Below are 13102 nucleotides of genomic sequence, written 5' to 3'. Positions count from 1 at the left end.
GCAACATGGAGGGGATGGAGGTTGGGAGAAGCTCCCAAAGCCCCCCTCTGCAGAGATGGCCCGTTACTTCCCACGGCCTCAATCCCCAGAATCGGAGTAAACAAATTCCACGTGTCACAGGTCAGGGAATGCCCGGCTCACAGAGAGCCTCTGTGCCCTCCTCCAGACAGCGTGGCCCTCCGTCCAGCAGCCGCAGGACGTAGTTATAAGTGCAGAGTCTCAGACGCCACCCTGGCCAGAGGCCCAGATTGTGCATGTCAACACAGTGCCCAGGGAATGTGTAAAGGCTCCAGAGTTTGAGAAGGGCTGCTCTGTACGTCTGTGACTGACGTTATTTTTCACTGCACACAGAGAGAGCTCATGCGTTTTTGCCACCCTATTAAACCCCCAGCCTCCAGGAGGCGGGTGCCGTGCCCCCAGGACAGGGGGCACGTTGGCTCCCCTCCCCCTCCACCATGGCTCCGCGGGGACATGGACGTGTCAGTCTGCCTGAGGCTCTGCTGCTCTGGTGGTATGTCACCCACCCTCCCAAACAGGGTTAGATGGAGCCCACGCTCAGAACTCCCTGACACACACAGAATTGCTTATAGAGATATTATTCTACAATTAATTCTGATTCTACAATCATCATTCTTTTATAGATGAGGCAACTGGGACGCAGAGACCTTCCATTTTTAGACACAAGTGACCCTTTGTGGGTAATGGAGCCGAGACTTGAACTTGAGTCCATCAGACCCCAACACCTCAGTGGTCTCCACTGGACCCTGCTGTTTCCTAAAGTGCCCGGGTCATGAGGTGGCCATCTCACAGCTTGGAGCTCCCATGTCCTTCCCCTGTCCCCATCCCCACAGGTCAGATCTCGGGGGTGGAAGACAGAATGAGTACAAATGCTCCTGGCCTCACCTGAGGGTCCGTGTCCACCTGGGACCAGTTCCAGAGCCTGGGACCCCCGCCCAGGAGACAGGTGACAGCATCAGGAAATCAAAGGACCAGATGGGGATCCCGGGGACCTGCTTACTACCTAGATTTCCCCCACTGAGTCCAGCTGCTAAAACACGCTGGTACCTCCTGCCCTCAGACCATAGCTGTCCTGCCCCAGCCTAGAAAGCTGAGGACAAGAGAAGAAAAGGGTCGCCAGCAAATCACAAGCTTTCCCCTGAAGTGATGATCATTCTTGCTCTGGTCAAGGGAGCTGCTTCTGGCTATCAGGTTTCCAGAGCAGAGAGAGCAACCCCTTTAAGAACGGCAGCAACCCTGAAAAGTCACAGCAGAGCTCCTCCCGAAAGCGATGAACCAACAATGAAGAGATACAGAGGATTTGATCTAATGTCCCCCCGAGACACCACCACCTGCAATGCGTCTTTGTCAGGCCCGCCGGGATAACATCGATATCTCATAGAACAATACGGGGAGCACGTGAGACTTAGATGCTCAGGGTTTACAGGACAGCGAAAGTTTTGATTTGCTGGAAAAGATCAAGGAAATAGCTCACCGTTTTCAAAGCAGTCTTCAAGAGGAAGAACAGTCCATTCTGAATGACAGCCTGCTCCTTGCCCAGGACATTTAAACCCACGGTGATGCTGGGTGCAGAGCAGAACTACAAGCTCTCAGTAATCCTGGGGGCGGAGGACAGGATGAAGGGCCTCCTCCCACCCCATCGCTCTGCTCACGGCAGCCCGGAGCCTAAACCACTAGGGCCGTGCTTCATCTCTCATGAAAGCCCCACTTTGTGAGCACCAACAAGGCACACACGGAATAAAGACTGGCATAGACGAACACCGTCCTCTGCATGGAGATGTCTCTCCAGTGGGGAGCATGGGGCAGACACGCATGGAACCCCTGCTACAATGGGATGTGTTCCCTCCCAGAATCGCAGCTAAGATCCGAGGTCAGATGCCCCCAACCTTGTGTTCAGAGGTGCAGAGAAGTGGTCCACGGCACACCCTACCTCTGCTCTCCTTCTCTGGGCTACACAGCTAAGGAGAGGGGGCCACTCACCAGCCCGAACATGGACATTCCTTCAGAGAAAACTGTTGGAAGCTTGTGTTTCTGCCAGGCTGGCTGCCAGGAGGGTGGGGAGTACATCTTCTGCCAATCTAAGTGCCGGGGCTTCAGAGGGCGGGTGGGGGAGAAACCGTCACCCCAGAGCTGCCACAGGCAGAAGTCATTCTGGGGGTCAGACGGAAAAAGAGTTTAATGAGGAGTCCACACAAATGCCTGTGAAGTCCTGAGAGAGACAGACACAGAGACAGAGAGAGCTGGGTGAATGCGCCAGCTGGGGCGTGCAGGCTATGTCTCTGGAATGGGACCCCTGTGTGATCCTGGCTCCTTCACCTGAGACCTCTGGGGCCACAGGTAAGCTACTTCCTCTCTTTCCATCAGTTTCCTTGTCTCCAAAGAGAGAGTAATATAAAAAGGAATGAAATAATGCCATTTGCAGCCACATGGATGGACCTAGAGATGATCATACTAAATGAAGTAAGCCAGACAAAGACAAATGTCATGTGATATCGCTTATATGTAGAATCTAAAAAAATGATATAAACAAACTTATTTACAAAACGGAAATAGACTCACAGACATAGAAAACAAACTTATGGTTACCAAAGGGGAAAGGGGGTGAGGGAGGGATAAATCAGTAGGCTGGGATTGTCATATACACACTACTATGTATAAGATAGATAAATAACAAGGACCTACTGTATGGCACAGGGAACTATACTCAGTATTATGTAATAACCTGTAAGAGAAAAGAATCTGAAAAAGAATATATATATATATATACACATATACATATATATGTATGTATAACTGAATTGCTGTGCTGTATACCTGAAACTTACACGATACTGGAAATCAACTATATACTACAATTAAAAAACTATTTTTTAAAAAGGGAGATTAATAACAGCAACGTTGAAGGACTGTGGAAAATATAAGCAATGCAACATGGAAACACCTAGCAAAGATCCCAGAACCTCCAGATGATCTGGAAGTATGCCTCCCACCTCCTGCATCTGGTGAGGCTGGTTCCAGAGCCAACAGGTGACACTGAAGCTCTGTGGATTCTCTCAGGCTCCTCTGCACACTTTCCTGACCAGTCTCCTGACGCCCCCAGCTACGGCCTGGGCTCACTCACGTCTCTCTGACCACAGACGAGTCCCCTGCCCCTGCCCCTGGCGCTGAGCCGACCCCTCACAGCCTCCCTCTGTGTTTTAACTGAGTTGTCTAGCAAGTTAATTTGATTTCCCACATCCAGTTTCTTTCCCCCTTTAAATACAACTCAAGTGTGACTCATGCCAGCAATAAATTGTGCTCAAAGTATGCAGGGATTCACCCCTCAACTTCTCCTGACTCACCCAGAATTAAATAACGGGGCTCCGGGCCCATCCTAAACTCCAGCCAAGAAGATGACTCAACCACCCCTGGTCTGAGGGCTGACGCGGGATGGGGCCAGGAGATGCAGGGCAAGGCTTGGTGTCTCCCCACTGGAGCCGGGCCTGGCCGGGGGGATCAACCAAGCACATTTCTGTGAAATTGCTCTTGTTCTAAGAGGAGACTTGGATCCTATTTAAAGCAAATTGCCCAGGGATTGGAGCAGCTGGTAAGAGCGTGTCATCCTTAATCCTGTACCCTTATTAACGTGCGCTCCTCCACCCCCTGCTCGGCAAAAAGCAGACCGAGAGATTCCTCATCTTGTTCTTGGGGGAGGGACTAGGCAGGGTGACTTAGGATAACACCCATGTTCAGAAGTCTTTTATTTAAGTACAAATGAACTTTTTCTTTTCCTTTCTTTTCTTTTCTTTTTTTTTTTTTTTTGGCTCCTTGAGGGAGTAGCAAGAGCCAGAGTTTTTTCTGTCAACACCTCAGAACCACACTCCTGGCCTGCCTGGGATACCTGGCACACCCATCATACCTGGCATACCTATAATACTTGGCATACCTATAATACCTGGCATACCTATAATACCTGGCATACCTGTAATACCTGGCATACCTGTAATACCTGTAATACCTGGCATACCTGTAATACCTGGCATACCTATAATACCTGGCATACCTGTAATACCTGGCATACCTGGCTTCAGGTCCCCAGGACAGGATGGGGCTGACATTGGCACAGCTCATTTCTCAGGAGCCCCTGAGAAGCATAGGTGACAAGGAAACATCCAGGTGGCCGTGGTCTTCCCTGCAGGCTCCACCTGAGCTCTCCCTGTTCTGTCCCCTGAAAGGACCACTGGGACCCTCAGCTCAGTGGTTACACATGTCCCTTTTTTGACACCATAAGGGTGGGACAGACTCTCTGAATGGATTTGAACTGATTCTCCAGCCTATTTCCCTGCGAATCACACTCATATCTAAGGTACGAATGACGATACCAGGGCCATATGATTCATAGACCTGCCTGCCCCCAGCTGTCATCGTGCAAACTCTGCCGCCAGTTCTTGGGAGAAACTGCACCGATGCCAGGGTCTCCTACCCTGTCCTTTTGCGGCATCCCTGGTGTCCAGCTGGGCATTCCTTGGCCTGATAGCTCTACCCAGAAACCCCTTTTAGTCTCTCAAGACTGAGCTCCAGCCCCAGGTCATCTGAGGGTCCTTCCCTCACCTTTCCATGCCGAGCTGGCCTCCCTCTCCCGCCACACCTTACACAGCACACACGAGATGGCGTGCCTGACACAGGACCTGGGGCTCCTCCACCCCACTTGTATCTATCATTCTGCTGCTGGCATCTCTCAGGCTCTTGAACAAAAACATGGGTTGAATCCAAAGAAGGTTGAGTGATTGACATCACAAGGAGGTTATCTTTTCCTTTCTTTTTGTAAAGCGGGCTCTGAGCCAAACATGTTCCCGGATAACTCACCCTGTCTACGTGTCTGAGCTCCCGGAAACAGGTAACTCTGAGCATCTTCTCACTGATAAAAGCAACCCTCATGTAACGATACAAGAGAAGGATTGTTGTTGGTATCGTGCTCTTACCAGGCAAATCAGATACACTCTCTTCCTGAGTCCTCTACAGCATTGCAAACAGATGCTATCCCCACGCACATGGATGAAATGGGAGCTCAGAAAGTAACTTGCCAAGATTACAGAGCTGGTGAATGAGGAGCCAGATTTCAGATCCAAATCTGCCCACTTCCATCCACAGCAGTTCATTTCCAGTAGTCCCAGGAAGTTCAGCCATGGCATTTATCACTGCTCGATTTTACAATGAGCAGTGTGATTTTAGAAAGCAATGTCCATCTTCCCTGCTGAACTGTAAGCCCCATGAGGACAGGGGTTTTGCCAACCTCATTAACCATTTCACTAGGACTGCCCAGCATGGGACTCACGCTTAGTAGGATCTCAATAAATACCTGTGAAGAAATAAATGAAAGAATGATTGACCGAGTGAATACTTCGACGTAGACAGAAGTCCATCTGGCATACAGTTAACAGAACCCATGATTCCAATTCCCTACACCTGTTCTTGCAGTTCTCTGTCCCATCAATCCTGCCATTGTCCAAATCTCACTCCTTTAGCCAATGCCCAACATAAAGGCCACCTCTTCCCTCAGCATCCCTTTGGCCCCTAGCTAGAAACTGACCCATCCTCCCTGTGCCCCCGCAGTGCTCCCTGCGGTGTTAGATACTTCACACCGTTTCTTCCTGGTGCTGTGATTGCACGTGTTCTTATATTTCCCCCTAATGGACTGGCATTTGGGGCAGTGCAACTGCAGGAAATCATGAGAGTTACATACAGTTGGATGGGGCAAACTTGAGAGAATAGGGAGGCTGTGTCGAGAAGCTTGCCTACCCCTTGGCTGGTATTTGAGTGATTGGGGGTATTTAAATGAGAGTTTGACATGATACAGGTAATATTTGCTTCAGTAGAAAGAAAATTCTTTGTAGTAGGATACATAGCTCTTCACCAAGAACAAATTTTCAGACACTTGCCTGTGAACCTTGGGGGGAAATCTTCTGCTTAGTCCTTCTTTGGGTTCTAGGGAATCGCCAGAGTTCATGCTGGTTTTACCAGCAATCGACTTACTAAATAAGTGCCTGTCATAATATCCTGAAGGGTTCAACAGCATGCAGATGTCTTCAGCCCCGTCTGTAGACACTGCCCAGTCAATCCGGTGCTGCCTGGCCCACCTAGCATGATTGGGAGTGGGCAGGAACATCTAATGTCAAGTGGAAATAAATAGAAGAGACTGGGCTTGGGCAGGTCAGCACAAGCAGGTGTCTCACACTCACCTGGCACCAACTCCTGTTGCATCACTCCCTTGCCCTGAGGCCATGTCCATGGCTTCCTAGGGTTTTGAACCAATCCCTGGGGGACCAGCAGGCCACATGGTGACAGGTGGATTACATTAAACCGCTCCCACCATGGAGGAGGCAGAGAGTCGTCCTCACAGGAGTAAACACACATCATGGATATGGATCTGCTTTTCCTGCCTGGAGTGCTTCTTCCACCACCATCATTCCTGGGCTCACAGAATGCATTATCTGCCACCATGACATTCCTCTCAGCCTTGCAGCTGGTCAGGGAACTCATTTCACAGCAAAGAGAGTGCAGCCAAGGGCTCTTACCAATGGAGTTAAGTGGTCTTACCCCAATGTCCATCATCCATCCAGAAGCAGATGCTCTAATTGAAAGGTAACTGAAGGCACAGTTTTGGTGCAGTGAGATTCAAGGTCCTGAAAGGATGGGTTAAGTCTTATAAGATGCAGTCATGTTTTAAGTCAGACTGTTATATGGTACATTTTCCCCATAATACATGGGTCTGGGAATCAAGGAGTTTAAGTAGGAGTGGCCACTCTCACTACTACACCTACAAATCTAGCAATTATATGTGAGCAAACTCATCTACCTAAAACTAAAAGATGACTAACAATGTTGTCAATTCAAAATTACAATTTTTTAAGCAAAAAGTTCCATTAATATTTTCATTTTCACTCCCATGACTATTCATGACATTGATCATCTTTTATGTTGTTTATCGTTATTTTATATTTCTCAGATGAAATTTATGTATTTAGCCAAATGTTTTGCCCATTTCTACATTGGGTGACCTCTTCCTTGTTAGTTAATAGGTGTTTTTCTGTTTTTGTTTTTGTTTTTTTACATCCCAGGTAATTATAATTTTCTCTCAGATTAAAACATTTCTTTTGATTTTTGTTTATGTTGTCATTTAGTATTCAGAGATTTTATTTTTATTTTAATTAGGTCAAATCTTTCTGTATTTCTCATTTCTCATTTTCTCATGGTTTCTAAATTCTGTACTTTGTTTTGGAAGAACTTTTATATACCAAATAATTACAACAAATTCAACAAATTCTAATTCTAATTCAAATTCTACAACAAATTCTAATCTAATTACAACAAATTTGTTTTAATGTTTAGCATTTAATGTCACCTGTTATTTATGATATTATATTTCATTATATGATTAGACATTTGTTCCAATGTCATTTACTTAGTAATCTAACCTTTCTCCATAAATTTGAAATGCCTCTTTTACAACCTCACCATACACTAAAAGTTGATATTTACATGACTATGTTTCTTACCCTTATTCCACTCAATTTAATATTTTTATAGCATCAATAGCATGCTGCTTTAACTACTTCAGCATTGTACTACATATTGACATCCTATAGGGTATCTCTTCTCTTGTTTTGCTTTTTAAAATCAAAACAGAAAACAATGATTTTGGCTACTTTGTCTCACAAATTTTCTTTCATACAAACTTTACAATTAATCTGTCAAGTGGTACACAATTTCATTGGAAATTTTTAGAAGAGGGATTTCTTTGATCCTGTAGATTAACTTATGGAGACCTTTCATATTTGAAATATATTGATAAGGAAAGTCTATTTAATATGCTCATACAGGAAGTCTTCTCTTAGGAGGTGAACTTTGAGCAGAGACTGGAATTAATGAGCTAGTGAACCATGAGGAAGAACATTCCCTGTAGATGTTACAGAAAGCAGAATGGTTTTCAGTAGAGAATGAGCTGGGGTGTTTGAGAGACAACAAAGTGGACAATGAGCTAGAGTGAGTGGGGCAAACAACGGGAAGAGATGAGGTAAGGAAGGTAAGGAAGGCAACAGGAGCAAGATCCTGTATCCCTTTAAGTCCATATTAAAGACTATGATTTTTTTTTTCTTCTAAACATGATGAGAAGCAGTTGGAGAGTTCTGAGAAAGGGGAATATGTGGTTTGGTTTTTATATTTTAAAGAACTGGGAGGTCCAAGAGGGAGGGGATATATGTATACATATAGCTGATTCACTTCATTGTACAGCAGAAACAAACACAACATTGTAAAGCAATTATACTCCAATTAAAAAAAAAAAAAGAATCACTCTGAACAACTCCATGAAACATAGAGTGTAGATGGTCAGGAATGGAAGAAGAAATATTAGTAGTGATCTTGAGTAGGCATTGTGTGTATATGAGTCTAGATTTCAAGAAAGGAATTGGGGATTTGTGTATGAGGAAACATTTTATCATATGTTGATTTTTTATCCAGCCCCCTTACTGAGCTCTTTTATTACTGAAATGCACTTCAGGTGTGTTTTTGTTTTCTTTTGTTTGATACTTTTAACTAGACAAACAGTTTATCTGCAAAAAAAATGGTCACTGATTCCTTGCTTATTACATATTACTTCTTTTCTTGTCTTATTGCATTGGGCAAGATATTCAGAAAAATGTTGAGTAGCAGCATATCTGCATATATATGTCACTTCCCATTAAGGATTCTAAATTTTCACTATTTGGTAGGTTTTATACCATGGTTTCCTGCAGAAGACCAAGCTGAGTCTTTGTATTTCTTCTATCAGACTATGAAGTTAAAGACTTTGTCGTTGTTATTGTGGCAGTTGTTCTTGTGGTTACCTAACTCAACCGAAAGGTGGTTTGATACAACTGTTTGCCAATTCATAACGTTAATTTTCAAAATATCTAAGTGTTCTTGGTGGTTGTAGACTTACATTTCCAGCAGATGACAAGGAAAGAAATTCCCTGCTTGGAGGCTTTTGAGTTCACATTTTCCTGCCAGAACTCATTTGCAATTAAAAATCCTAATCAATTCTCAATTTAATCAATGTGAAAACTTCTGCTAATGGGGAACTGATAGCTTTCTAAGGCAGCTATTTTGTTGATGTGTAACTCTTCCTTTGGTACCTTTTTCCTTATCTTGAGCCAAAGTATTCTTTCATATGATTTCCATTCCTCTGGAGCTTTTGTGCACTTTAACAAATCCCTGCTCTCCCAAACTCCACCCAGGTGTTTCTTATCTTTTGGTTAACCTTCCCCAGTTCTTCATGTCTTCATGGCTACTAGACTCCTAATTAAACACATGTTTATTGACTTTGGCTAGAAGAGGCAAAACTGTCAACTCTACTCTGTAATCAGGCCAGGTTCCATCCCATAGACAGTTTGATTTCCAATATCTCTGGAAAGCAAATTCCACAGCCAAATAAGGGTAAACACATCAAACACCCAGAGGAAGACCACAGAAGAACTAAAGGAGGAGAAGGGGGAAAAGGAGGTAGATGGAAAAAGAGAGAAAAGGAATATGAGGATAAGGAGGAAAGTGTTAGGCTTTATCTGCTGAGAACTAGACCCCAAAATGGGATTTGAACAAATGCCTGTGAAGGACAAAGTGGGGAGCAGAAGATGGTAAGGAGACACTTCAGACCATGATGTAGGTCAAACATGTGAAGGAGAGGAAGTAGAAGGATTGAGTAGAAAGAGTCTTGGGCTGCAGCACAATTCTAAGAAAGTTTTGGCCAGGCTGATGGCAAGTCCTCAAGCCAAAACTGCCCATCAGATGAGTCCCCTTCTTGCATGTGTGGGCCTGAATTTGTAGCCCTGTGGTGCTCAGCCATTGGCTGGAAGCAGCCTGAGAGAAGATATGGAGTCACCAATGGTGGTGCACCCACAGAGGCACCATCTGGGTCCATGAGTCAATCAGGATCCCCTCAGCAGGAGAGCTGAGCAGTCCATTTTCATGACTGCCACAATGGAGAAAAGGAGGAGGAAGAGGAAAAAATTAATAAAATGGAAAGAATGTATAGAAGAAATCATAAATGTGTGTATTATTTTCATTCCACTTACATTCTTGAAAAATGACAATATTGGACTTCCCTGGTGGCACAGTGGTTAAGAATCTGCCTGCCAATGCAGGGGACAAGGATTCAAGCCCTGGTCCGGGAAGATCCCACATGCCACAGAGCAACTAAGCCTGTGCGCCACAAATACTGAGCCTGCACTCTAGAACCCACGAGCCACAACTACTGAGCCTGCATGTCATGACTACTGAAGCCCGTGTGCCTAGAGCCCGTGCTCTGCAACAAGAGAAGCCACAACGAGAAGCCTGCGCACCGCAACAAAGAGTAGCCCCCACTCGCCACAACTAGAGAAAGCCTGCATGCAGCAACAAAGACCCAACACAGCTAAAATAAATAAATAAATAAATTTTTTAAAAAGACAATGTTTATACCTTTATATAAAAGTTTATTCCCTCACAAAAGGGGCACTGTAGGCTGATTCTTGTTTCCTAATATTAACATCAGAAAACTCCATCATCATGTGTAGAGTCTCCCAGAGAACTGCTCCCAGGAAGGATAGGACCTGGCCAAGTGGTCCACCACTGAGACAGAGCTGGGAGAATGAGCCGTGGATCCCCCTTCCTCACTGTGGAGGAAATAATGGCATCTGCATTTTAATTAATTAACTTATTTATTTTATTTTTGGCTGCATTGTGTCTTCGTTGCTGCGTGCAGGCTTTCTCTAGTTGTGGTGAGCGGGGGCTACTCTTCGTTGCAGTGTGCGGGCTTCTCATTGCGGTGGCTTCTCTTGTTGTGGAGCACGGGCTCTAGGCGCGGGGGTTTCAGTAGTTGTGGCTCGCGGGCTCTAGAGCACAGGCTCAATAGTTGTGGTGCACAGGCTTAGTTGCTCCGCGGCATGTGGGATCTTCCCGGACCAGGGCTTGAACCCGTGTCCCCTGCATTGGCAGGCAGATTCTTAACCACTGCACCACCAGGGAAGTCCCTGCATCTGCATTTTAAAGAAACTTTCTTCCAAAGACATTAGCATCACTTTCAAGGGAGAATCCATTGGTTCTTCCTCAAGCATTGGGTAAAACAGGATATCTGTCTTCAGACTTCTTCCACTGGCTCCAGGAGCAGTGAAGAACTAGGTTTGAAACAAAGTAAGTGCCACTGTGGTTTGGGGTTCCCTCTGAAAAATGGTCTAGAAGAGCAGCCCTCCTCAGAGGAATGTGATGGGGAGAAGGAAGAGATGATCCAAGGAAAAGGGCCAAGTCCTCTTGCTCTATCTTCAGTGCTCAAAATATTGAGATTTTTATTGGGGGTAGAGGCAGGACAGTGGTTTATGTTTGGCCATAGTTTCAAAGGGAAATGTATAATGAAAATTGAAAAAAAAAATGTAGGCTCACTCTAAGTTATATTAGACCATGCACATTTCCTTTTTTCAAAAACTTGAGGTAAAATTTACATGCTTTGAAATGCAGAGATGTAGATCGTATTTTAACACACACACCTCTCAAGGTTTAAAACATTTTCATCACCTCAGGAGGTTCCTCACCACCCTCCAGTCATCCCCACCCTTACAGGCGATCACCGTTGATTAGTTTTGCTTGCTTATTCTTGAACTTTGTATAAATGTAGGCACAGAGTATGTGCTCTTTTGGGGTCTGGCTTATTTCACTCACCACAATGTTTTGACATTCATCCATGTTGTCCCATGTAGCAATAATTCATTATTTTTGTTTCTATGGAGTACATTATTGTATTAGTGTTCCAAAAATTATTTCTTTCTCCAGTTGATGGCTATTTGGGTTGTTTGCAATTCTGGGCTTCTATAAATAAAGGGAATATAGCACTCATTTATAAGTCTGAGAAAGTATATTTTTATTCCTCTTAAAGCAGAAATTGCCATATCATAGGGTAGGTATACACTAAAATTTACAAGAAATTGACCAAAATGATAGTACCACTTTTCACTTCCACCAGCAGCATATAAGAACTCTCCTAAATCTACATTCTTGACAACATTTGATGTTGTCAATCTTTAATATGGATGGGAAGTGGTATTCAGTTGTGGATTTAGTTGTATTTCCTTTACTATTGAAGTTTTTAACCCTTTCCATGTGCTTATTGACACATATTGGTATATCTTCGCTTGTGGAGTAGCTGTGCAAGTCGTTCATCATTTTTTCTACTTTTTCTCGACCTTTTATAACTGATTTAAATGATATTCTTATATATCATGTAAAATAAGCTATTTGGCTTGAGATAAAATTTTGTACTGTATCATCATATTGTATTGCCAATATTTTCTCCCAGTCTGTGGCTTGCCTTTCATTTTCTTAATGATATCTTTTGATGAGAAAAAGCTTTTAATTTTGAGGAAGCTCGAATTGTTAATTTATTTTCTTTTATGGTTATTGTTTTTTGTATCCTGATAAGAAATTTTGCTTACTCCAAAATCACAATTACACTCTTTGGTTTTCTTCTAAAAGCTTCATACTTATAGGTTTTACATGCAGGACTATAATCACAATTAATTTTTGTGAGGGGTGTGAAATAGAGATTGTTTCATTTTTTTTTCTATATGGATATCCAATTATTAGAGTACTATTTGTTATAAAGAGTTTCCTTTCTCCATTAAATTACCTTGACATATCTGTGAAAAATCAATTGACTTTATATGTATGAGTCGATCTGGATTCTCTATTATTTTCATTGATCTATGTATCTAAATGTATGTCATCAACACATTATCCTATTTATTGTAAACTTATAGGAAGTACTGATAACAGTTATGAGGCTTCCAACTTAGTTTCTTAAAAATACTTTATTCTAGTTACTTTGCATGTTACTGTAAGTTTTAGAGTCACTTATTACTACCAAAAGAGAGAGAGAAGAAGGAGGAGGAAGGACGTGGGGAGAGAAGGAGAGAGAGTTTGGATTTTGAATGAAACTGAATTTAATTTATACATCAATTTGGGGAGAACTGTCCTATTAACAATATTGATTCTCCCAATCTATGAATATGGTATATATCTGAATTTATTTATCTCTTTTTTA

The sequence above is a fragment of the Eschrichtius robustus genome, chromosome 13, assembly GCF_028021215.1.
Source record: "Eschrichtius robustus isolate mEscRob2 chromosome 13, mEscRob2.pri, whole genome shotgun sequence".
In the NCBI taxonomy this organism is placed as follows: domain Eukaryota; kingdom Metazoa; phylum Chordata; class Mammalia; order Artiodactyla; family Eschrichtiidae; genus Eschrichtius; species Eschrichtius robustus.
Note: the sequence above shows the minus strand (reverse complement) of the source record.